Consider the following 23,599-nt stretch of genomic DNA (forward strand, 5'->3'; position numbering starts at 1 on the left):
CCTTGGTGTGGGGGGCCCTGTCTCATCTTGTGTTGTGCCTGAGCACCTGCATAGTGTTTGCACAGGCAACAGTGATTATTTTGATGATCTCTTGGCTTGCTAGAAGCCCACACTGCAGACCGTATCCACTGATCCAACATCCCCTCCTAGATGTCATCCATTTACTCAGCTGGAAATGTGCTGAAGAAATGCTTCATATACAGAGGATTAAAAAAAAGATCGAGCCTAGAAAAAAGTAACAATGATGGAAGACCTTGAGTGACAGTTGTGACATGGTTGGTGTAGCCTTTAGCAGTGGATCCCCAGTGACATGTTACAGTCTAATTTCTACACTTTCACCAAAGTAAGATAATCACAGTGGGAATATGGTTGGATGATTTTGAACTGATTACGTGTGGAGAGTACAAAAGCACTGACAGCCTTTGGTGGGTCGCAGTAAAGAAACAGAGTGAACGATCTTTAAATCCCACACTTTCCTCCAGTTTCACTGTGTGCGCGCTGGGTTATGGGTTATGATCTTTTTCAACAGAAGTTACATCATAAGACTCAAATGAAGGATGGTTATTTAGTGCTACTAAAGATAGGTAACATATGAGCTAGACAAGCAGACAGCAGACAGACAGAGAGAGAGAGAAAAGGATTAAAGTATGTTGTGAGAAATTAAACCTGCATTAACTATTTTTTCAGAAATGAAAAACGGAATTTATTTAGGGTCGTATTTAAGTTCATTTTGAGTTCAATCTAATTTGAACTAGACTTATTGCTCTGCTTTGAGTTTCAACCACCTCTTGATCAAAAGCTCCTCCATGCTTTGCCAGCTAGCCAGTGACTCACTGCCCACTGTTTGATTCCTAGCAGGCAGTGTTTGTCAGAGCTTTGTTTGTGGTATATTGATGCTGATGAGGCCCATGAGAGTCAATAAAAAACTACAAAGTTGCAAGCCATAAAAGCAAAACAATGGGCTGAAATGCTAAATGCTCCCTATAACTGAAGGGAACTTCTTCTGTGTCTTGGTCAGTAAAAATTCCCATTAGCATTCACTAGATTGATTTTTCTTTCCTTTCTTTCTTTTTTTAAATAATGTTACATGAGGGAGGGGGGGGGGGGGGGGGTGCAAAAATGCAAATGCCTTCTATGTGCGATAACGACGAGCTACTGTTTACTCACCCAAAGTCTTACACACACACTTTACCCCTTCTGAAGACCTCTGCATTTCCTGTTAGTCTCGATAATGCAGGAACAAGCAGTTATACTTCCTGGTTCTCAGGCTGGCGCGGAAGGAACCGCAGTCTGGTCACACGGTGCTCCCTCCCTCCCCTCCCTCCATTCTTCAAACTTCTCCTTCATTCAGTTTTTCTCCCTCATTCTTCAGCTCTCTTATGTCATTTACTTTTTCCTCATTGCTCTCACCTTTGTCTCCTTCTACCTCCCAAGCAGGGCCACACAGATTCAGGCAGTGGGAAGAAAAAAAGGGCTACATCTTGAAGGAGAGGGCACTCGAACAAACAAATAAACTTTTCTCGGCGGTGGCAGGATGTTCCCCAGAACGAAGGATATTTTCACATGTCATGGAGATGGTTTGAGGAGCGAAAAACATGAGCTCTATCTTTACAGGCTGTGTTTATCTCCTGTTGTGGAAGTAGGACGTGGAAGTTGTATTTAAAAAAGACAGTCTTGTCCTATTCTAGGGCAAGGCAAGAGCTATTGATGGAGATGCGTAACAAAAGGGGGGGAGAGAAAGAAAAGGTTGACTTTCAAAGTGCTGTTGCAGTAGAGTGCTAGGAGAGTGATCTACTGTACACTTTCCTGGTAAAAAAAAAATGGCCACTCAACACCTGAAAACTCTTTTAATAAATCATTCATTCAGGCCTCCAGAGCACCATATGGGAACTTGCTGATGCAGTTCCAGAACAAGTGCCGACAAAGTAGTACACTACGCGGTTATGTGTCCCCACAGACGTGTTATAGCATCATTGTCTGGCTGTAAGCGCCGCGCTCTTTGCTCATGCTCCCCGTGGCGTGTCCCATTAGTGGTCTCTAGCAGGCCACAACTCATTCCCGGCACAAGCCAAAATACTGCATTATTAACCAGCCTTGCTTGTTTTTCCGTATGTGATCAACCTTAGAAGCAACCAGCATGGTATGGCCACATACAGCCAGGCATCAATGCATTCACTGCGCATACACACACACGCAAACACGCACACACACACGTTATTTACTCTCAGCTGCAATGCCCTCCAGTCCACAAGACCTATGTAAAAAATTGGAGCTCTGGTTACGGACAACAATGGTGGCATTTAATATGGGTCATGGTTACTAGGCAACCACAAGCCAAGTGGACTGGTGTTGGATTACTGATTGTTTCATAATTAATTACGGATTATGAATAATTGATTGAGAAGTGTTGGGTAATTTACAGTTGTGTGTAAATGGGACCTAATCCACCGCCTTACCCTCAGAGTGTGCACGCCTTTGTGTGTGTGCGTGTGTGTGTGTCCGCATACAAATGGCATCAATTTATGCATGCAGCTATTATCTCTGTTGGTGCGAGTAATATCTAGAGCGAAAAAAATGTATTTTATTTTCTTAATTTTCTATATAGTTTTTGAACATTTCGTTAATAATGTAGTTCTCTATATTTCAAAAAAGGAGATGATATTTCTCATTTCCTTAATTGTTGTTATTTTCAGAAAAAATACTGAACTGATACTGTCACCTGCAGTTTGTGGTTTCTTATGGAACCTAGAAGTTTTTTGTTTTGTTTTTTTTCTGAAATAGAAAGTTATAACTGGAAACTGTTATTTTGGATGTTAGCATGGACACATCAATGACTAGCTGGTGAGAGGGGGTTTCGAGAAGAGCGTGTATTAACAGATAGAAATAGAGAGTTAGAAAGAGAGGCAAAAGAAGAGAGGAGGATGTAGGTGAGAGGTAGATAAGCAGTGTGTAGGAGTTTGAGTGGGCTGGAGAGAGTGGGAGAGAGAGAGAGAGAGAGAGGAAGGGATGGAGCTGAAAGCAGATCTGGACAAAAAGACCAGCCAGGAGGGAAATGGTCTTCAATTCAAGCTGAATTTAAATCCAAGATTAGCTTTTAAAAACACTCACAACTCGACTTCCTAATATCTGTCACAAGTTGATTAATGGCAGCACTTCAACATCTGTTACAAAGAACTAAACAGACAGTAATGACTGAAGGAACAGTGATTTAAAAGAAACTGATCTTTAAAAAAATAATAATTAAAATTGGATAGTTTTCAAAAAGATGCTGTTATTGGGGTGACCAGTAGGGGTCAATGACATCACAGAGGGTAAAGAGCTACAGTGTATTAGATAAAAAGATGGAAAATCAATAGAAAAGAAAATATGTTATTGAAATAAAATCTTATTAAAACATGTGCAAACATACAGAATGTAAGGCAAGAAATAGAGTTTGTACAATTCTAAAAATATTCTCAAATGTACGTTGTGACATTGTCATTATGGCTAATCAGAATTGAATCAAGCAGAAGAAGAGGAAGGAACGTTTATTGTCCCTTTATTTGTCTTAGCCATACAGTGCTAACATAGCAGCATTTACATGACAGCTCAATAATAAAATCAATCAAATTAATTAATTAAAACACATTTGTGTCCCATAATACGACTCCACCGTACGTTCAAGAACATGTTGATGTGGCTCCAGAGCTTTTAGATTGCCCTAAATAACAGTTTGTTTCACAGCTGCTTGCTCTATGATAGATAGATAGATAGATAGATAGTTAGATAGACAGATAGATAGATAGATAGATATAGTATCACCGTTAAGATGAATGCCAGATTTCATTAATTGCTTGAGGCTTGGTGAGGTGCTTCGCAGCTAAACTTCAACACTGAAACACTGAAAACTATATCATTCATTTATACACTACAAGTCTATATACAGAATAACTAAAATAACCTCCATCATCATTTTTAAGTAATTGTGCTCAATTGTTTTCAGTTCCATTGTGGTCCCCAAATAAAAAATACTGTATTACATTCTAAAAATGTGAGCAGCTTGCTGATGAGATTTGTTTTCCTAACATGTGTCAGTATTTAAAGTATTCAACTGTATTCACACAGAACAGTACACGACTGCACTAAATTTACTGTATTTTGACAGCAATTTTTTATAGTCTTGTAACACCATTGTAAAAGTGTTTGTTCTCCATCATTATATTTTTACTACTTCTGAAACAACTGAAAACACCAAATAGAATTAACAGGCATAGACCAAATTATTATATATTTAAGAAAGGGCAACAAAGTAAAGGGTGGAGGAAGTAACCTAATGGAAAGAAATGCACACCAGTATGGGTGGTATGAGCGGGAGATGCATAAAAGGAGGGAGGGGGAGAAAAAAGAGCGGCAGCTGAATGAAAATAAAGGAGGGAAGTAAAATGAGAAGTTAGATTAGTGTGGTATCACTTTCCTCCTTGGACCCCCATTATCACGCCTTCAGATCCCCTCTTTTGGCCTCACACAAACACACTAAATCACGTTGAGCCTCCCTGTTATGAGTACTTGGTGACTGTTAAGATTACAAGCCTTTGTGTTACAGGGTACAGTAAGGGAACAAACACTCAGAGCCTCAGTGTTTCTTTGTGTGAAGTTAACAGTCTGCAGGGATCAGAAATATGAGACTGAACGAACAAGCTGATATAAACATTCAGAATTAACCTTTTCAATATGCAAGTTTTCCCGATTACAACACAGATAAACAAAATTTGAGACAGAACTAGTACTGCTTCAGTTAATTAAAGTCTACTGGGACCACCACGAATCAGAAAATATACAGAAATTATGGTCTGTAAGACAATAGCATAAACAGAAGCTCAGCAACAAAAGTAGAATAAGTAAGTAAGAAAAATTTGTTTTAAAAAACTTATGATTGTCCAGTTTAAAAAGAAAAACAGTGAGTAACACAGCTAGTGATCTTCTGAAGTCTAAAGTAGTTACAGATATGGGCAATAGTTCTCTTATACCAACCAAACCTTGCCTATTGTTACCATATTGATTCCTTTATATGAATGCATATGAATACTTGCATACTTTTATCAAAAGTGTTGGATGTAACATGTTCCAAAGTAATGTGTGACTGTAATTACATTACATTTTTCAATAACACAGTAATGTAATGTGTTTCTGTACTAAATTCACTAACTACATTACAGCTACAATGATGTCATACTAAAAACAACTTTATTTCTTATTCAGTGGATTCCACTTTGTGTTCTGGGAGGTGGAAGATGGTGGAGCAGTCTGTAGCTTTTGAGGAGTCGTAATTTGGACATTATTTTTCATTTTGTTGCAAGAAAAGACAAGAGCAAGATGACGAAATGCAGACTGTGTCCAGGACAGAAACAACTGCATTATACTGCAACACAACTGCAACGGCAAACATCTGTACAGACAACATGCTAACACAAAGCCAGTGAAGAACCCAGAATGATGTTGAAGCTGAGTGTTGTTCAAAGCTTGCAAAGTTTGGTTAGTTTGCAGGATTGTGATAAAGTTTACAGTGATGCATTATGTGGGAGTGGCTACCCCAAAGGTACACTTACTAGGTTACATCAAGGGTTGCAGTTTAGGTTAGTTACGCAGGTATAGGGCTAGGAAATAAGCTATTCTTTTCCCCACGCCTATACCTAATCTTAGTGTTCCCCCATTTGTTAAATCCCACTTTAACTCCTGGATGGAAAGAAAGAACATATCTGATGTATCATGGCGATCTTTGCTTTTGTCATCAGAACAATGATTGGTCACAAAAGCAAAGTTAAAAATATATATATATATACATGGCACTACCTTTGAGATATAAGCAATCAGGAAAACACTTAATATACAGAGGATCCTTTTTGGGGGGCGGGTAAATAGTGCAATAAGTAAAGATTTGGCTTTACTGCAGCCTGCCAGTTTAGCTCGCTGACTGAGCAGGTGCTTACATGCCTTATGGCTGAAATGTACCAGCTCAGTTTTGAGTCAGGCTTGGGGCCCTTTGCTGCATGTCTTTCCTGTCAGCTTTTCACTGCTGAATTGTTGAATAAATAAAAACCCCAAAATATTTTTTTTTTAAAAGAAATGAAACTGGATATACTGAGAAAAGCAATCAAAAGGATGCAAATATAATAATAGCTTGGGCAATGTGTGTGCTCTGTGGTGAGAAGCAGTTGTGGTGGATAGAAATATAATTGGAGTGAGTTGCAGGTAATAGACTGCGGATATGTACTAAGCAGCAGTAAAGCTGCCAAAAGTCATACAAGAGACATAAAATACTCTGACAGCACCACAGATAAACTGCAGCCCCGCTGTTCTGCCTACTTATGTGTGTTTTGTGTGTTTGTTTATTAGCAAGGATCTGAATGTAATGGAAAGTATATATTGCGGACAACCAATCCATCTTCATGTTTGTTGTTGCAGATACAAGCTTATGTAACATTCCCGTTAGGCAACAATCTAGAACAGATTCAAAAGTTTCACTAGTATGAGCTGGTTCCTCTTACCATGAAGATGTTATACTTACTACTTTACTGTCAGGTATAAAATCAAAGAGGAGAACTCCACCTTTATTTCAGCGTGGCTGTGTTTACCTTCAATGGGGAGCCATAAGGGCATGCGTGTGACACTGACGTCCTGCAAACTGCATGCTCGTCTCCTTTTACAACCTATTAATTATAGTGCCACTATCTCAGAGCCTTTGGCAATCTTTCCATCAGTCCATCACCCACTCTGTCTCTCCTTGGACAAATAATCTCTCTTTCGATTTCCCTCCGTCTGACTACTTTAAGATCTCTTTCTCTTTCATTACACTGACATGACTCCCTGTGTTTTTCATTTTCATTCCGTTAAAACTGGCAAAGAGTATCACATAACAAAGCAGACATGCATCCACAAAAGAAACCACTACCTTTGGCAGTTTCAAATCCTTTTATGTCTCTCTTTCTTTCGTTCTTTCTTTCACACAAAGCGATAACCACATGATGACTACAGGTTTACTGGAAAAGTCAGGAAGGATATACCTGAATAAACATGTAGTGTGTGTGTGTGTGTGTGTGTGTGTGTGTGTGTGTGTGTGTGTGTGTGTGTGTGTGTGTGTGTCTGTGTGTGTCTGTGTCTGTGTGTGCCTGTGGTTTAATATGTGTGCACATGCATATACAAAGACCACACACTTCTGCAAAAAGTAGCTAAACTGTACTGAAATGTATGTCAGCATATAGATGCAGTTCTGCACAAACAATGTAAACATTTGCTCACATGCGTACTGTGGTATACGACATTACGCTCTACAGCCAGGAAAGTATATTTGAGTTTTAGCTCATGAGTGTTGTGTTTGCACTGGACAGGTTGTAATTTACAGAGGGAACACAGAGGCTCACAAAGGGGCAGGACCCAGGGGGGCCATCAAGCTGAACTTGCTGTTCCCCGGGACGTGCCCTGGGAAGAGACCCGCTGTCACATGGATAAAAACAACACACACGCCCTGTCAAACAGCAGGGGAGGATGGATGGATCGAAAGAGGAGAGGGGAGCAATAAAGAAGACGGAAAAGAGAATAATGGCGGCCAGAGTTAAATGGACAAAGTGAGCTATGAGTCGCTAGAATAGGATGGAAAAAGACAAATAAAAAGACTGTGTGAATGGTGTGTCCCTGGAAGTACCATGCTATCATCTGACAGTGAATGGAAGAGATTATAATACTGTAACGGGAATGTATCACTTGAATCCCTGCTGGATTCTGCACTGTTAACAGGCAAAAATAGAGGCGTGGTCTGGCGATCTGGAAATAAGATCAGCATGACCCCCTCAAAAGCCACAGGGGAATCACAAGTTGGTTTTGTATTTGAATGTCTTTGTTTTCACAAATGCAACCATCTTGCTCTCCAAATAATTCTGCAATAGTGTGAACTAACAGTAGAGCAGCAATACAAGAATTCTAAAAAATGGACCTCGTTGACAGCTGAGGTGCATAAAACGACAGCTCAGGATGAGTCAGTTTACTTGCTGTCTCTCTGGCTCGTCTCTCTTTATCACCGAAGAGAACCAGTTGTGTAAGGAGGCATAAAAAGGCAACATCTGTGGAGCCTCCACTCTTAATGCTGGAATGTAAAGATTTATGAGAAGTATTGAGACAGATGACTTGTACAGCGTTAGAAGCCAGGCCATGAATTTTATGTAGCTACCTTAAATGTGTGGAAAGTCCTATCTGCGTTGAATCTTTGCCCCCCGACTGCACTTCAGTTGCAGAGACTTCCTAATGGATATCCTCTTGTCTCTGCCCTCTGATGCTTTACTGCTCTTCTGGGGTGGAGCATGTTTGTCTGAAAGTGTGTGTGTATATGTGTTTATGTGTTTACGCTGCATCCCTGTACTACATCAATGAACCTCAATTTGACTGGTTTTTAAGTAGTGTCTTCAGGGCTGACCACTGCATGATCAGGGGACCTCCTTATTCGAACTCTAACTTGACCCTATGTTGGAGACTTGCCTCTTTTTTTGAAATTGAAGTACTGTATACCGCTTCTATACTACTTGATGTCTGTCAGTGAGGAAAAAACTCAGTCTGTGCAGCTGGATATGCTGTGACTTCCAGGAAGAGTGATCAAAGCTCTTTCCTTTTCTTTGGGATCAAACAGCGAGGGAATATTTACTGCTTTGTTTGGTACTAGGGCACAGAGTTGCATCATTAGATGAAGATGGGAAACTAGAGACACTTTAGTTCCAGTGAAACAGAATGTTAAAACAACAGAAACAGAAAGCATATTGACCCAACAGTTAAGTGTCTGATTCACAATTTCATGCATCCAGAATTATATAAAATAGGTGACAAGGACAAGCAATTATTTCCTGTATGTTATACAGATGTTGTATATCGGTAGTAATATGTCTTGGAATCTTACAGGGCACAGAAATGCTCATATACATACTGAAAACTACTTCTACTAGTAATACTACTACTACTACTACTACTAACAATAATAAAAATAATAATAATAAATATGAAGACAGCTCTGTCTTAGCAACTGAATTAGAAGACCCGCCATCTCTGTTTCCATCTTCAGTGTCTTTTCTACTCTAATACATTGTATCCCAAAGTCCGATAACAAAGAGTAATCTGTTATGTACTGTGCAATTCCTCACACACGTTGGTTATCTTGTCCAGAGGTCAGGTAGCCTACTGTTATCTTGGAAGATGCTGACTCATTGCATAGTGAGTTAATACTGGTAGCATCTTTTTCATGATTCCAAAATAACCTTGATAATTTTGTTGTAACTCTTTGCTGTAACTCAAGTATCATTCCACCCTTCATCACCAGTTTTATGGGGTTTTGCTCACAAATGTTTACAAGTGTTGTTGAGTAAATAATTACTCACTATTAATTATTGAAACTAAAAAAAAAATATTCCTTTTCGGTGGCCCTAACCCTGTTCTAAACCTCTTCTGTTCATGACCAATTTTACTTCTATTTTGTCCTACCTGCCTGTTGCCAGCAAGATCTTCTCTTTCATTTGGCCAAACTGGCAGTCATCACAGTGCAAGGCTGTCAAAGTTCAGTTTTACTGATCTTTGACTGCGGTGTCCACAGTAGCCCCTGAGCTGGGTACTGCACTTTGGCTTTCCTTTCTCCAGGATCAGATTTTCATTGTACAGCAAAAGCCTTTCAAAAAAATGGGTTTCAGAGTGCAGCACAATGTGTACGAAGGCAATTTCACACATGACGTTGGGTAACACATTACTACCAAGCATCCTGCGAGCAGTGTGCATTAGTTGAGATCCAGTTTGGTGAAAAACATCTACACTTATATTCAAGTTCTAATTCCCCCAAATCTTTGTGTTTTTGGACTGTGGATGGAAACTCGTTTACACAGGCAAAACCCACTTAAAGCTAAGGTTCCAATGCTGTGGGTCTACAAAATGTTGCTCACAACCAAACCACTTTAACCACTTTATTGTTTCAGTGGTTTGTTCAACCTTTGAAACACGAAAGTTTTGGTTCATTTCTGGTCTTTTGAAACAAACATATAATTTCAGCTGTAATTCTTGACAGATAGACAGTTGACTTCATAACATTTACTTAATCCTTCATATGTTTGACGTCACCTCACTCATTGTAAGGTGGCCAACTAAGCACTCGCTATAAAAAAGTACAATAAAGAAGCAATATCTTGTACAAGAGTGAAAAGGCGCATATGGGCAGTAACATTTTAATGGATCACAATCTAACAAAACATCTCCATAAGTCCATTATGACGAGAAGAGATCAACAGAAACAGGTGTTTTATGGCTTCTGTTTGCAGTTGGAACACGCCAATGTGTTTTTCCAGATCGCAATTAGAGCACAGGGTGATCACTGCTGTTGGTCCAGTTTGTCATTTTATATTACATTTGTAAGAGACGTGACAGGTGTTTCATTATGTCTACATGGTCGGTCATTATTTGACTGAACAAACTGCATACAATAAAAAAAAACGTAAAAATGTAGCACAATGAGGTTTTATAACTGCCATTTATCCGGTTGATGTTCCCTAATCTCTACAGTATCTTAGTTCTCAGATAAAGGCCTGGCTATCAGTCTGTTGTGCCTATGCTGAAATCAAGCTCAAAAGACTTCCCAGAAATCAAATAAATTTTGAAAATGTTTGCTATTGCTGAGAGTCTCCATAAGTTCAAGGGACAAAACATTCTGGTTAAAAAAACTTCTAACAACACACAAGGTAATACTGATTCATTCGCAAGAGATGTAGAAGAAGCTGAGTGGCTTTGCTTAGTAACAGTTTTTGTTTTTTACGGTTTGTTTGTTTGTTCTTTTGTTTGTGTGCTCCAACTGTTGAATGGCATGAAAATAATGCAGAATCCTGGAATGTCTGGTATCTTAAAGCACCTGCTAAATCTAATTTAATACCATGCCTGAACAAGGAAATAAACATTTCATGGAGTTCCTTAGTTTGGAGTTCTATATTAATGAATTAACTGACAACATAAAATACTACCACATAGTACAAAAACAGCAATTGTTGTCTTTGTGATAGATATTACCATATTTTTATTTCATGAAAAAAAATTGGATGGATTACCTAAACATGTGTCTGGCTCGTCAATCCAGTCCTGCTCTGGCAACAGTTGGTGAGCTTGGCTGTAGTGGCCATCTCATCATCCAGCTGAATAGCAGCCGTTCCAGTGAGCAGTTGTGGGATGTGGGATGTGGGCCCTGGGCCCCGGGCCCCAGCTGCTGACTTAGCTTCACAGTGAATCTGCTGAGTTTGAATATTCATTAAGCTGGCCAGATCATCATAGACTCACCAGTGTTTGCGTTGCTACCTCAGGGGTTGAAGGGCCCATTCAAACACATGAGGTTTCGCTTTTTTGCCAGCAGACACTTTCATGTGGGCTAAGACGTGACTCTCATGACGCACTACATCATTGTACCATACACACTGTTTCACTGAAACCAATAAAATACCAGGTCATCACATGATGGGATAGTGGCTCATAATTATTTTAAAGTGTTGTCCGTGACCTTTGATCCAGTCTTAGAAAATGAAAATAAACCCACAAATTGCCTGGCATAGTTATTATTATGATAATACTGAGCATGTGCTTAGCCTAAATTCTCTTGCAACATTTCCCCACTAAATTTCATCATGGGAGCTGGCTGGGCAGGCAGGAACCAGAATAAGTAGCTCTGGGTCTTTTTGGCTCTCATGAGGCTTTGTGATCCTGGAGTCCTCGATGGCACATGGAAACTGAACAACCCTGGTATCCTGCTCTAGTGAACCAAGTAATTCCCTGTCAGTTGGAGGCTTATAGAGCAACTCTGCTCCCTGGGAAGATGGTTTTCATTGCTACAACACCCACAAATCACCATTTTCATGGTTTGACTTCCCCTGCAGAGCCAGGCCTTTTGCCCCCATTGTATACTTAGGGAGAGGGTTAATTTCCAGGTGTCCTTTGCCCGATGCTGTTAACAAAATTGGGACCTCTGACTGGACAGGAAAAGACTCTATTTTTGGGGACCAGATGGTCACATGCCCACAATTAGCTTTCCCCTGCAAATTAGGTTGGATGACATCAAGGCAGCTGCCGGAGAACCGTTGGGGATTATGTGGACACTGGAAGTTGATGTGTTTTCATACAACCCATAAGGGACACGCTAATTTTGAGGGGAAACGCTTGGAAATTTTAAGATGACGTTATAGTATCTAATTTCCTCTCAATCTTTTAGTGATTCCGAGAATTATTCTACAGAGAACTGACAGATTTGAAGGTCTACAAATAGCATCTTTGGTATTATATAGCGTCTTTGGATTATTCATTCAGGCTGTTTAGGGGAACATACCACAGAAACCAAGTGTGGTATCTTCTTTCCTGCCCAGTGGTCTCCCTTTCTAGTTGTTCTCCCCTCTTAGGAGCAAGTGGTGGTGAGCACGGTGGCAGAACAGATCCTCCAGGTGATTGAGTTTTCAGCCAAAGCACCTTGAATAATTAAGCACGTGTTGTGCGAGCCTGCTCAAGTTTCGCAGTCGATTCAAATTACCAAGTGTATACAAACAGATGGAAGCGCATACGTAAGCACATGTGTACTCATAGAAAATCTTCTCTGTGTAAAGTATCCACACACACAAATACAGACACACTCCCCAGTGTAGAAAGGCCCTTGGCTATGCAGCTTTGTGGGAGGCTATCTCACTATTATCTGGTCTTCTCCCTCCCTCTCACTATCTGCTGCACAATCAACTGTGGTTTCAAAACAACTTAATCCCTCTGACTGGCACATTGCACTGTGTTGTTGCTATGCCGGCTAGATGTCCTACAACAGGGTACAATTTCACACCACTGTATCCCACTCAGTCCAGTAGTTATGTTTATCCTTAAGGGCATTATGGAAATGCATTTTTGATTATGAATGATGGTGAAAAGCCAAGTGTAAGTCTTTTGGTTATTAATTTGGGTTCAGACTTCCACAGGTTTAAGTAAAAACCTTTGTATGCCTGCAATATCGTTTAGTTTGAAAGCATGAGGAAAATGTGTCACAATTCTGATGATGCTGCTGCCACTGACCTTTTTTGGGTCTCCCGCATTTTTTGATTTCTCACTGTTTAATTCCAAGAAAAGGCAACAACTGCCTTACAACACAGGCTGCAAAAGATTCTTATTTTATCTAATTTTAGGATCCAAAAAGTGAATTTCTCCATCTTCCAAATAAAAAGAAAATGTCCTGATGTCAACCAGCTTTCTTAACCAGACCTGATTTAAAAGAAATCTAAGGTGAGGTTTTTTGTCCGGCTTATATGAAGGACAGTCAAATCTAAAGAATAACCTTTCAATACAGCTCTCAATAAATGTATAGGAATCAATAGTGGAATTTTTACAGAGAATGAAATTTTCTAAAACAAACGGGTCTAAAATATTAAATGTTTACGTAGAAAAAGAAATTCAGAAAATGACTGTTTTGCTGAGCTACAAAGACAAAATAAGAAAAAAACATTCTAAAATAGTCTCGGTCTTGCCCTCCTTCTTTCCCACTTCCTGCTGTGTTGCATGGCAGCCCGGCTGGCATCACCCATCTGGGCTGTGATACTCGATGATGTCATGCACCTGGCTGGGTTCTGCTGCCACTGTGACACCTGATCATGTTTGGCATGGTCTTGGAGCTGTTCATGGATGTTGGTACAAGTGTAATGTGACAGCTCATTCCTTTCACATTGCATGCATCTGATGTCGTCTCTGCACACACTGATAGGCTTATGCTACTCAGTTACAGCGCTCTTCACATGCCAGGATGCAGGAAATGCAGATCCATTTGGATCGCTCAAGTTGGATCACATGAGCAATTTGGGAAAAGCAGGAGATGCTAAGCGCAACATATGTGCTGCATAGAAGTTGGTGTGAGTGACTTGTGATCTCCAGTGGGACTTTAATTCACATATATATAAACTGTTCTTATCATAGCCACAGTCATAAGAATAGAGATAGTCTACAACACTGATAAAATAAAAAAAACAAATATTAATAATAAGAGGCAGCGACTGTACAGAACTAAAATCTGTATGATCTCCCCCAGCATCTATAATGTACAAACAGATTGTTTTCAGCTTTCTGAGACAACATGGACAAGAATTCCTAGACAGGCTAAAGTTTTTTGCTAAAATGAAGATATCGGTAGCTGTAGTTTTGCAAAATATAGCCCCAGTCTTATTCAATATATTTCAGATGCTTAAAATTTCAGGACCTCTTTTGTGTTATTGTTTTATTGCACTGAATTTTATCGGTGTCCATCAGGTCTGGCCTGCAGGTGGGCCAGAGTTTCATCTTCTTTCTTTTACACTGGACTCATGGTGTTGTAATCATGGGTGAAATCATGGGATTTAATAGGTGGAGAACTCATGATATGTAGTGTACTATTGCATGTGTGGGCAAAACCATTATTCACAAATAAGACATATAAAACTTCGTATTGTGAGCTTCAGTAGTTTTATTGACTTTGGTTGAAGTGTGTGATCAGCTCACCTCTGCTGCTGATGCTCAGAGGTTTTCTGCTCTGTATGAATTTAACTGAATTCAACAAGATGCAAGCAAACAAATCAGATTCAATTTAAATTGATGTCTGTTACCTTTGATATAACCTAAAATTGACCATGAACACCACAGCTGCTCTGCACAAGTCGATCACAGTGCATCACTGTAAATTTAGCCAAATCTATTTAATAAGATATATGCAGATGTTATGCAAGCTATATGGCTGATATTCAACCGTTTGATACTATAAAGCTAGTATAAAAAGTAGAATTCAGTGAGCTAACTAAATTAACATATTCACTACCATAAATATAAATGTCTGTTAACCTTGAGATAACCTAATAAGAGTACCCTAGATGTAAACAGTCCAACACAATACATTAGTGTAAACTTCATCACAATACTGCAAACTAACCAGTGTAGTCTCCACTGAACTATATTAAACTGCCTAGTATTTTCATGCAACATCATTACACAAATTGTTTTTCAAGTATTTCAACATTAAGACATCAGACACCAATATACGATTAAGCAATTTCCTGTTTGTCAATGTCACTGAGCATTCCTTACCTTTAAAAATAATCTGTCATCTATTTCTCCTGGTCACTCTTACTTACATCTTTCCTCCATCGTCACCATCACATATGAATGTATTTTTCTTGCTTTGGAAATACGGCCTCTGTAACTTTAGCTTGACATTATGGTCTAAATTGTAGTTTGTGTTTGGTATTATTTGTTGAGCTCTTTGAAACATTTGAAATTACCTTGAAAAGTATAAGCATCAATTAAAAATCCTCCATTAATGGTCAATAATCTTCTGTACTGCTAGCCAGAGTCCTCAGCTAAAAGCTAAATCTGTGACAGCTTTATTGACATCTGCAGCATTAACGCATCACAGCCACAAGAACGAAAAAAGGTTGTGTTGAGGGTATAAGTGGGCAATGGGATAACATTACTTTCTTAGTGAGAGAATAGTTAGTGAGCAAGCATCTCTATGCCATCAGCTGGAAGAAACACTGGGGTGCACACACAACAAACTGAAAGCATCATGTATTAAACTGGCTATCAGATTTGCTTACTCATTAACTCAGGATGCCCAAAAGGCCCCTCCGTAGTCCACTTTAACTCCTGGTTATCATGTACAGTTTTATTAAAATGCAAACCTTCCCTGAATGGCACACTATGTTGCTCCAAAACCTGTACATGTCATTCAACATTAAAGGCATTTCCACAGATGCGCACAGAATCATATCTTTTCTTAAGGCAGTGCCAACTATGGCTCTGAAGCTCACAAATGTTCAAAACTGGCTTTTGGTCTTTTTCCTCACTTACAAAGATTTCTCCAAATTCTTTCAATCTTTAAGAAAGCATAAATGATTGCATATCCAATTAAGTAATTTTACACTGACATCAATGTCAATCAATATGTTAATCAATATTTGTTTAATTCAATATTTATATTTACCCAAAGTTTCCTTATATGTCTTCAAGAAAAAAACATTGTCTGACTTAAGAGTTGTTTAATGTTGTACTTTTGTCACAATTTTTTGTATTGCAGTGTCTTGTGCTGCAGTATATTATAACACCCATATCTAACTGTATAACTTAATTTCATCAGTCGTGTTCACAGTCCATGCTGTCACACAGACAGGATGACAGAGTGGAATGACTTACACCTGTTAAGGAAACAACCATTGGCTGAATGTTGCGATGGGTATGGGAGAGCCTCTGGGCTTCCACCACCTGCTCCATTTCTCACATTCTGTCACACCTTAGGGGACATATCTCATCCGGTCCACAGCCCAATTACTCCACAACACATTTAACTGCCATCAAACGCTGCACAGCAGGGGTGCAAAAGAACCATGGAGAGCCGGGCTGTTGCCATGGCCACTGTCACTCAGCAGATTTCCAAGGATGGAAAAAGATACTGAGAGCTTTCTGATTGGTTGCTGGGTTATTTTGACCAACAGAGATATAGCCAGTACTCACAACAATCACAGACACTGTTGTTATATAATTGAACAATTAGAATATGCACATTTGTGAACACTGGCTGGTCCTATTTGTTCAGTTGGAAGCACGTCAGAAAAAGTGGTTGGACACCAATTGTATTATCTAGTTCACATTTGCATTTCAGCTAAACTATGACTAAATACTCTGTGCTCTTTCATAGGATCTCTGAAATTACAGTTTAAGTACAAGGGCTCCTTGTTAATCCCAATGTTAGAAATGTAGTAAATGATTCAATTTGCACCTGTAGCATTTAAATAAATAAACAAAAGGAAGATTATATCTGAAAGGGCTCTATTCAATGCTATCAACAGAGTATTGCATTCTTGGAAACTTAGAATGACCAAAACTAGAAGACTAAACTGTTACAGTACTTGATACCAAATACATAGAGGTTTTTCCACCTGAATAACAATCCTGCTGGCACTCTGAAATTAGGGAAGAACTGATTGCTTAACGTTCTTTGACAATCCATCCATCCATCCATCCATCCATCCATATTACATGAGCATGGGGGCACACCAAGAATGCCAAAATCAAATAACTAAATGCATCATTAAATAATTAATTAATGTTTAGTTAAAACATGGGTTTAAAAAAAACAATCATTTCCTTCCAACACGCCCAACACATCGTAGTAGATGTTTGCCCCTCTCTAATTCAGGGCCTTTTGGAGGTTTCTTTCTGTTGGAAAGGGAGTTTTTCCTTCCCTGTGTTACCAAGTGCTTGCTGAAAGGGGGTTGTTCAATTATTGTGGTTTTCTAAGTATTATTGCAGGGTCTTTACCTCACAATATAAAGTCCTTTGAGGTGACTGCTGTTATGATTTAGCATTATTTAAATGAAATTGAACTGAATATTTAATTACAATAATAAATAATTAAATATTACTTTTTAATATTTAATATTACTAATTAATCACAAATTAATTTATTATTTCAGGATTCCTGTGCTCCAGTGCATCATGAATCTGTCAGCCTCTCCCAACAAAGTCAGGTGCAGGCCTAATGGTGATTTAGCCAAAAATATTGCTTTGTACTGGAGTCAGTTCTTTAACGAAGCATTTCTCTGCTCTAAGTATTAAGCATTTGTACTTGCAATCTTGCTAGTTCTTACTTGGCAAAGACACGGAAGAGTCCAAATTAAGGTATAGGAATATATAGAATTATGTAGACCTCCAAAACTTCTAACACATACCTGATGTTTAAAATACAAATGAATACATGTAAACACAACAGATAATCTGACCATCTCTGAAACAGGCATTACTTTTCTAGATATGCAGAAATAACATCAGCATGTCACATTATCAGTAAACACTAGTGAACCTGATTCATGGGTAACTATACATGCCCATGCCATAATATTGCCACCATCATGTTTGACAGATGATGTGATATGATTCATATCAGGAGTTGTTTCTCTCCTTTTCCATGTTTTAAATTTTCAGACAGCTCCCAGAAGTGCTCAGCAGGCAATTGGAAAGTCAGAATGCAGAAAGACACAACTCTGTTTTTCAATAATTAGTAGTCAATAAATACATTTATGTACAATACTTTTTATACCACTGTTAAGTGTATGTTGTTAAATTATTGTGTATTTATTTGTCATAAGTGTTAAAATTAAATTAAAAGGAAATCTTACCTGTGTTCTTGACATATTTCAAGTTTGTATTACCAAACTTCAAATATGAACCTACCTGTATGAGCACAAACAGCATCAAATTTGAAACCCTGACCAATAGAAAGTGAAGTACAAACTATACGGAAGGTGGAAGGAGGCCAAAATGGAGGACGTCACCCCTGTACAATGGTAATGAAGTCATGTCCATGTTCCTGCTTGCTTTTTGGTGGTCATGGTGACAATATTGACAACAGGAACAGGACCTGACTAACTCATTTCCCCCAAGCTTTGTTTTCTCTGACTCAGTGGCTTGGACCATGAAAGTATGACACACACAAATTTACCTCCTGGGTATATATAAGTGTGTACTAACCAGTCCAACAACCAGCATTTGTGCCTCCTTCTAGCTCGGGGTAAAGAAAACAACTCTCAAATGGAGAGTAATAAGTCTATCCTTTCTCTAGCAGGAGACTTTGCTGAGCATCAAAGGACTGGAAACTCAGTGCAGCTCAATCATCATGGAGTGCTGAAGGGCAATGGCACAAATACACAGCTGAGGCCAGATACCAGGCAAAACTAATGCAGAACGGAACCTGTATGGATGTTTTAACTAGTGGACTCAGAGATACTCTATGAGGATAGGGAGGACTAATGGGGACCAAAGGTCTGTGGTCTACGTGATGCTGGCCCGAGAGACCAGACGACTGATGACTGATCTGGAAGGAGGAGGGAATTGTCGTGTGTGTGTGTGTGTGTGCGTGTGTGTGCGTGTGTGTGTGCGTGCGTCCGGGGGGGGGTGGTAATTAAGGAGCTACTCAGGCTCTAATCATAGAATAACACTACTTCTTTTATCTACATTTAGTTCTATCTCACAACGAGAAAAAACAAGAATGTAATCCAAGTCCCTGCTACAAATGTTAAGTTTTCACTGATGAGTCTTAGCAAGGAAACATCTGCAAACCATCCACTTGGAATGAAAGTCAGGAAAAAACAGAAAGGGGGAATCTTGTTCAAAAAGAAGAGGATCAGTTGGATTATTTCCAGGACGAGTTGTTTGCTCTAGTGATTACTTGAATCATTATTTATATTGTGCAAGAAAGACATGGCTGTAATTTATCATTTCATAAAGTTAACCCTTGTCCTGCTTTCCAGAAATGTACTTATAAATTATAATGTTACTTTGACAGCTAAAAAAAGCTTGGCAGCACATGCCGTGGAGAATAGACATGCTTCTGTGCAGCTCTGAGAGGATGTGATTTTAAAAAACTTATTCTTAACAAGTTAACTTTAATATAACTCTTCAGTGCAACTTACTTTGACACAAAATGTCAAATTCCGATCTAAACCAGAATGCCTGAGAGGAGGCTGCAAAGCATCGCAACCTGTTGAGCCAACAACATGGCCTCTCTCACTCTCATGAAGCTATCCTCACTGCTGTGCTGCATCAAATCATGACTGACTCTTTGAAGAGCAATGTATTTGGGAAAATTAATGCCCTGTCTATGAGCCTACGTTCCGAAATAGCATCAGTGAGACAAGAGCTATACAATTCAGTTGAACCACTCGAGTGCAAGGTCAATGCACATGAACTTGCAAGATAAAAGTGGAAAAGCTTGAGCAAGTGAGAGAACTTGGGTAAGCAGCCTCCAAATCCTGGTGCTGGATGACCAGTGCCAGGATCTGGAGGCCAGGAAATAATACATATATGCTTGTACCAGAAGGACTGGAGGAGCCCCAACCCACTGACTTTATTTCCCAAGACCTACTTGGTGTGGAGGAGAACCCCCTGCTAGACATGCACATGCACCTTTGTGAGAAATCCGTGGCATTTTACTGCAAGAGTACACTATGTCTGACAGCAGTCTGAAATTCATTGCTGCAGCAAACTGGACAGATATCACCTCTTTTGTATGTCTAATGTTCCATGTTCCTTTTCATTTTTTCCCAGAGGTTACGTTTGGTCTTCTCCACCCAGCAATACTGAGAATCGCCGCACCAGTCAGAATGTCACACAGTTTTGATGACCCTGCTGCAGCCGCTGTCTTTACACAACAATATCCCTAAGCAATTAACTTTCCAGAACAGACTTATCTTCTTGTTTTGTTTGTGTTTTTTGTCATGCGTACCTGCCAAAGACAAACCTATTCAGATTTCTTTTGTACTGGACCCATATGGTTCAGTCTCAACACTATCAACAACAAGGAGGAAATCCACTTTGGTTTGTAAACTGGAATTGTAAGGGGCTAAATTCCCCAACAAAATGTAGTAAGGCCCTGCCACCTTCAACGATTAAAAGCTCATGTTGTTAATATACAAGGAACGTATCTGAAGCCTTCTGTAACTCTTAGTGTGAGAAGTTGATGGACCCATCCCAGGACAGGAGGCAGGGTAATCCCTGGACAGGTTGCCAGGCTGTCGCAGGGCTAAAAGCTAGATCAATCTACTACAGAAACCTGTTTCCCCCTCACATTCAGCCAGGGTAATCAAAGCCTTTATGAATGAGTCCTTAATTTCAGACCCTTGAAGTATTTTTAATCCTAGAATGTATTCACAGTTACAACATAAATAGAGATTATTTCCTGGCTATTTATACTGTAAAAATTATTTCCTGGTTGATAACAGGAAAAGGTGGAGTCATATTCATATTAAACCATAGTAATCTTTGATCACACCACTTCTTAGTGTTTTGACACATGGCTTCTCGATGCTAGATTTTATAGAACTGATCTGTAGTCAGATTGATATATTTTTTGGGAAAGCCTACATACAAGGATAGATCATAGCTTAGGTTATAAGAAAAAGTGTAAAAGAGATAAATTACATATATATATATATGGGGGGGGGGGGGGGGGGTATGTGTATTATGCCCTGATATGGTTGAAGAGTTGGATTGTCTTGTTGCCATTTGAAAATTCAATATATATATTATTTTTAAATAAAACCTTTGAAGTAAACCTAATATGGAAACTGACTGTAAATCCACATAACTGCATAATGTCTATAGTTGAAGAAAGAGTAAAGGCCACTTAACCTTTTATGTTTAAGTCAATGTGTCATCAGCTCGTCTTGCAAATTTGTATGCTGGCAAATAAAATGACAGCATAGCCGACAAACACAAAGAAAGCTATAGTAAACACACACTGATATCCAACACACTTATGTGGTCAGAAAATACACATGGGATGTGTGAATTGGCTATTCAGATCATTTGCTTTGACATTTTTGTTCCTGAATGGTTAGTAGATCCAACACAGATCTTAAACTGATTAAGTAGGCCGGGGAAGAGAGCGAGGAAAGCATTAGTTAAGAAAACAGAAGCAAGGGCTGAGCAACAGAGGTTTGGCTTATCGTTATTGTGAGCTGGGGCACTCTTAATTCACTCAGAGCTAGGCGACCCATGTGTGCTGAAATAGTCGTTCCCTTGTTTATTTGTTCAGGCTGTGGCACAAGCCTTTATCTGGCTAGCTAGCTTTGACAACTCCTCCCAGGCTATGACATCGACACTGTCTGCCTTAAAATGAAAACTGAGAGCTGATGTGAAAGGAAGGATAGGACAGATGGTCACTGAAAGCGGTTTTGCAAAATCAGACAGAAACATCCTGGCTCATCCTGGTGATGCTAAAAAGCTAGTTCATTAATGTATTACTTCTAGACTGGACTATTGTAATTCATTATTATGAGGCTGTCCTAAAAGCTAACTAAAAGCCTTCATTTCATCTAGAATGCTGCATCAAGAATACAGAGAGGCACTAGAAACAGAGAGCATATTTCTCCCATACTGGCTACATTTTATTGGTTCTCTGCTAAAATTCAGAATCAGATTTAAAAATTTTCTCCTTACATGCAAGGTTTTGAATAATGAGGTCCCATCTTATCTTAAAGACCTTGTAATACTTTATCACCTCAATGGAGCATTTCACTCTCTAACTACTGGCTTACTAGTGATTTCTAGAATATTTAAAAGTAGAATGGGAGGCAGAGCCTTCGGCTTTCAGGTCTCTCTTTATTGAAACCAGTTCTTAGTTTGGATTCAGAAGACAGACACTCTCTCTACTTTAAGATTAGACTAGACTGGATCAGGTGACCCTGAACCCTACCTTTTTCACTGCAATAGGTCTAGGCTGCTAGGCGCATCAGAGAAGAGTGTTTCTTCTTCTTCTTTCACCTTTTTTCACTTGCTGTGTGTTTATATACCACTGTGTTGTATCTTTGGTCCTGTCCCTGAGCCAGGTTCTGTTGGAGTTTTCTTTCTGTTAAACGGGAGTTTTTCCTTCCCACTGTCACCAAGTGCTTTGTCATAGGGGGGTTGTCAGATTATTGGGCTTTTCTCTGTATTGTTGTAAGGCCTTTACCTCACAATCTAAAGCACCTTGAGGCAACTGTTGTTGTGATTTAGCGCTACATAAACAAAACTGAAGTGAAGTTTTCTGTAAGCTTTGGTGGACTGTCAGCAGTTACTGGACTGGGTAACTGACTAGCCCTGTGGGGAAAACTTGCCTGTCATACAAGTGGTTTTTACAGCCTTAAAGTAAAGGAACTCCCGGCCAAACGTCTTACCTCAAACTACATTACTTGGCCATGGCATGACAGGCAAATAAGACTGTGATTGAAATGTAGTTATTACTCCGTACGTAGAGTGACAGCATGTAAACTGGAGTGAAACATTAATTGTCACTGGAGCAGCTCAGCTTTTAAGCATAATAACACAAAGACGTGTGCCAAGTTTGACAACTTGTCTCACACTTCTGAGCAATATATAGATATGTCAGTAATGTTTGCTCCAAGGCGAAGCACTCCATCATCATCTATGACAAATTTTCATTTGAAATCAATCTGGATTGTCTACATGTGCGAGCACACCATGAAATTGTGAACAGCAAGCCTCATTAATTTGCAGATGTGCTGACTGATTCGCTTATAAATATCCCAGAGACTGAACAGAGCCGATTACATGGACAATCCAGACATCAGTGCTCTGGGTAATTATAGTAATCACTCAGTGGGAGAAAGTAGACATCTGTTGCCACACGTTTAATGAAATAAAGCAGGGGGAAAAGGTTTTGTGAATTATGGAGAAATGAAACAGTGTAAAGCTGTGGAGGTGAATTTCTCTTCATAACATTTATAGGGCATGTTAAATGTAATACAAAATCCTTCTAAATCTATCCAACTGTGAGTCACTCCGCTTTTATAACTTGTTTAATGCTCTTCGAGGCCCATTCCTCACCTCTGGCCCCATGAACTTGCCGTTTGCATGCATATCACATTGGCACAGAGCATCCATTTTGATTTTACATTGTGGCTGAGTCTGTCATTAAGAGTGCAGAAACAATGGGTGGAATGAGTGGTGCCACAGTAAACAGCTCCCCTGTGAATCCAAGCACAACAGTTCCACATTGCAAGAATGGGGGGGACTACGCCGCACACTT

The 23,599-nt window shown here is 39.4% G+C and overlaps 1 protein-coding gene and 1 long non-coding RNA gene across 5 annotated transcripts in view; one reads left to right on the plus strand and one right to left on the minus strand.

The window, feature by feature from the left end:
- The window catches only part of LOC112842470 (uncharacterized), a 45,422-nt gene extending 25,059 nt beyond the window's left edge, over nucleotides 1-20,363 (plus strand). The window contains exon 3 of the long non-coding RNA XR_003214243.1: nucleotides 20,119-20,363. This is a non-coding gene — a long non-coding RNA (uncharacterized LOC112842470). The remainder of the gene's footprint in view (nucleotides 1-20,118) is intronic.
- LOC106097917 (uncharacterized) overlaps nucleotides 1-23,599 on the minus strand; it is a 98,844-nt gene that overhangs the window by 17,906 nt on the left and 57,339 nt on the right. The gene's annotated exons all lie outside the window — the stretch shown is intronic.

The sequence above is a fragment of the Oreochromis niloticus genome, linkage group LG15 (genome assembly GCF_001858045.2).
Source record: "Oreochromis niloticus isolate F11D_XX linkage group LG15, O_niloticus_UMD_NMBU, whole genome shotgun sequence".
In the NCBI taxonomy this organism is placed as follows: domain Eukaryota; kingdom Metazoa; phylum Chordata; class Actinopteri; order Cichliformes; family Cichlidae; genus Oreochromis; species Oreochromis niloticus.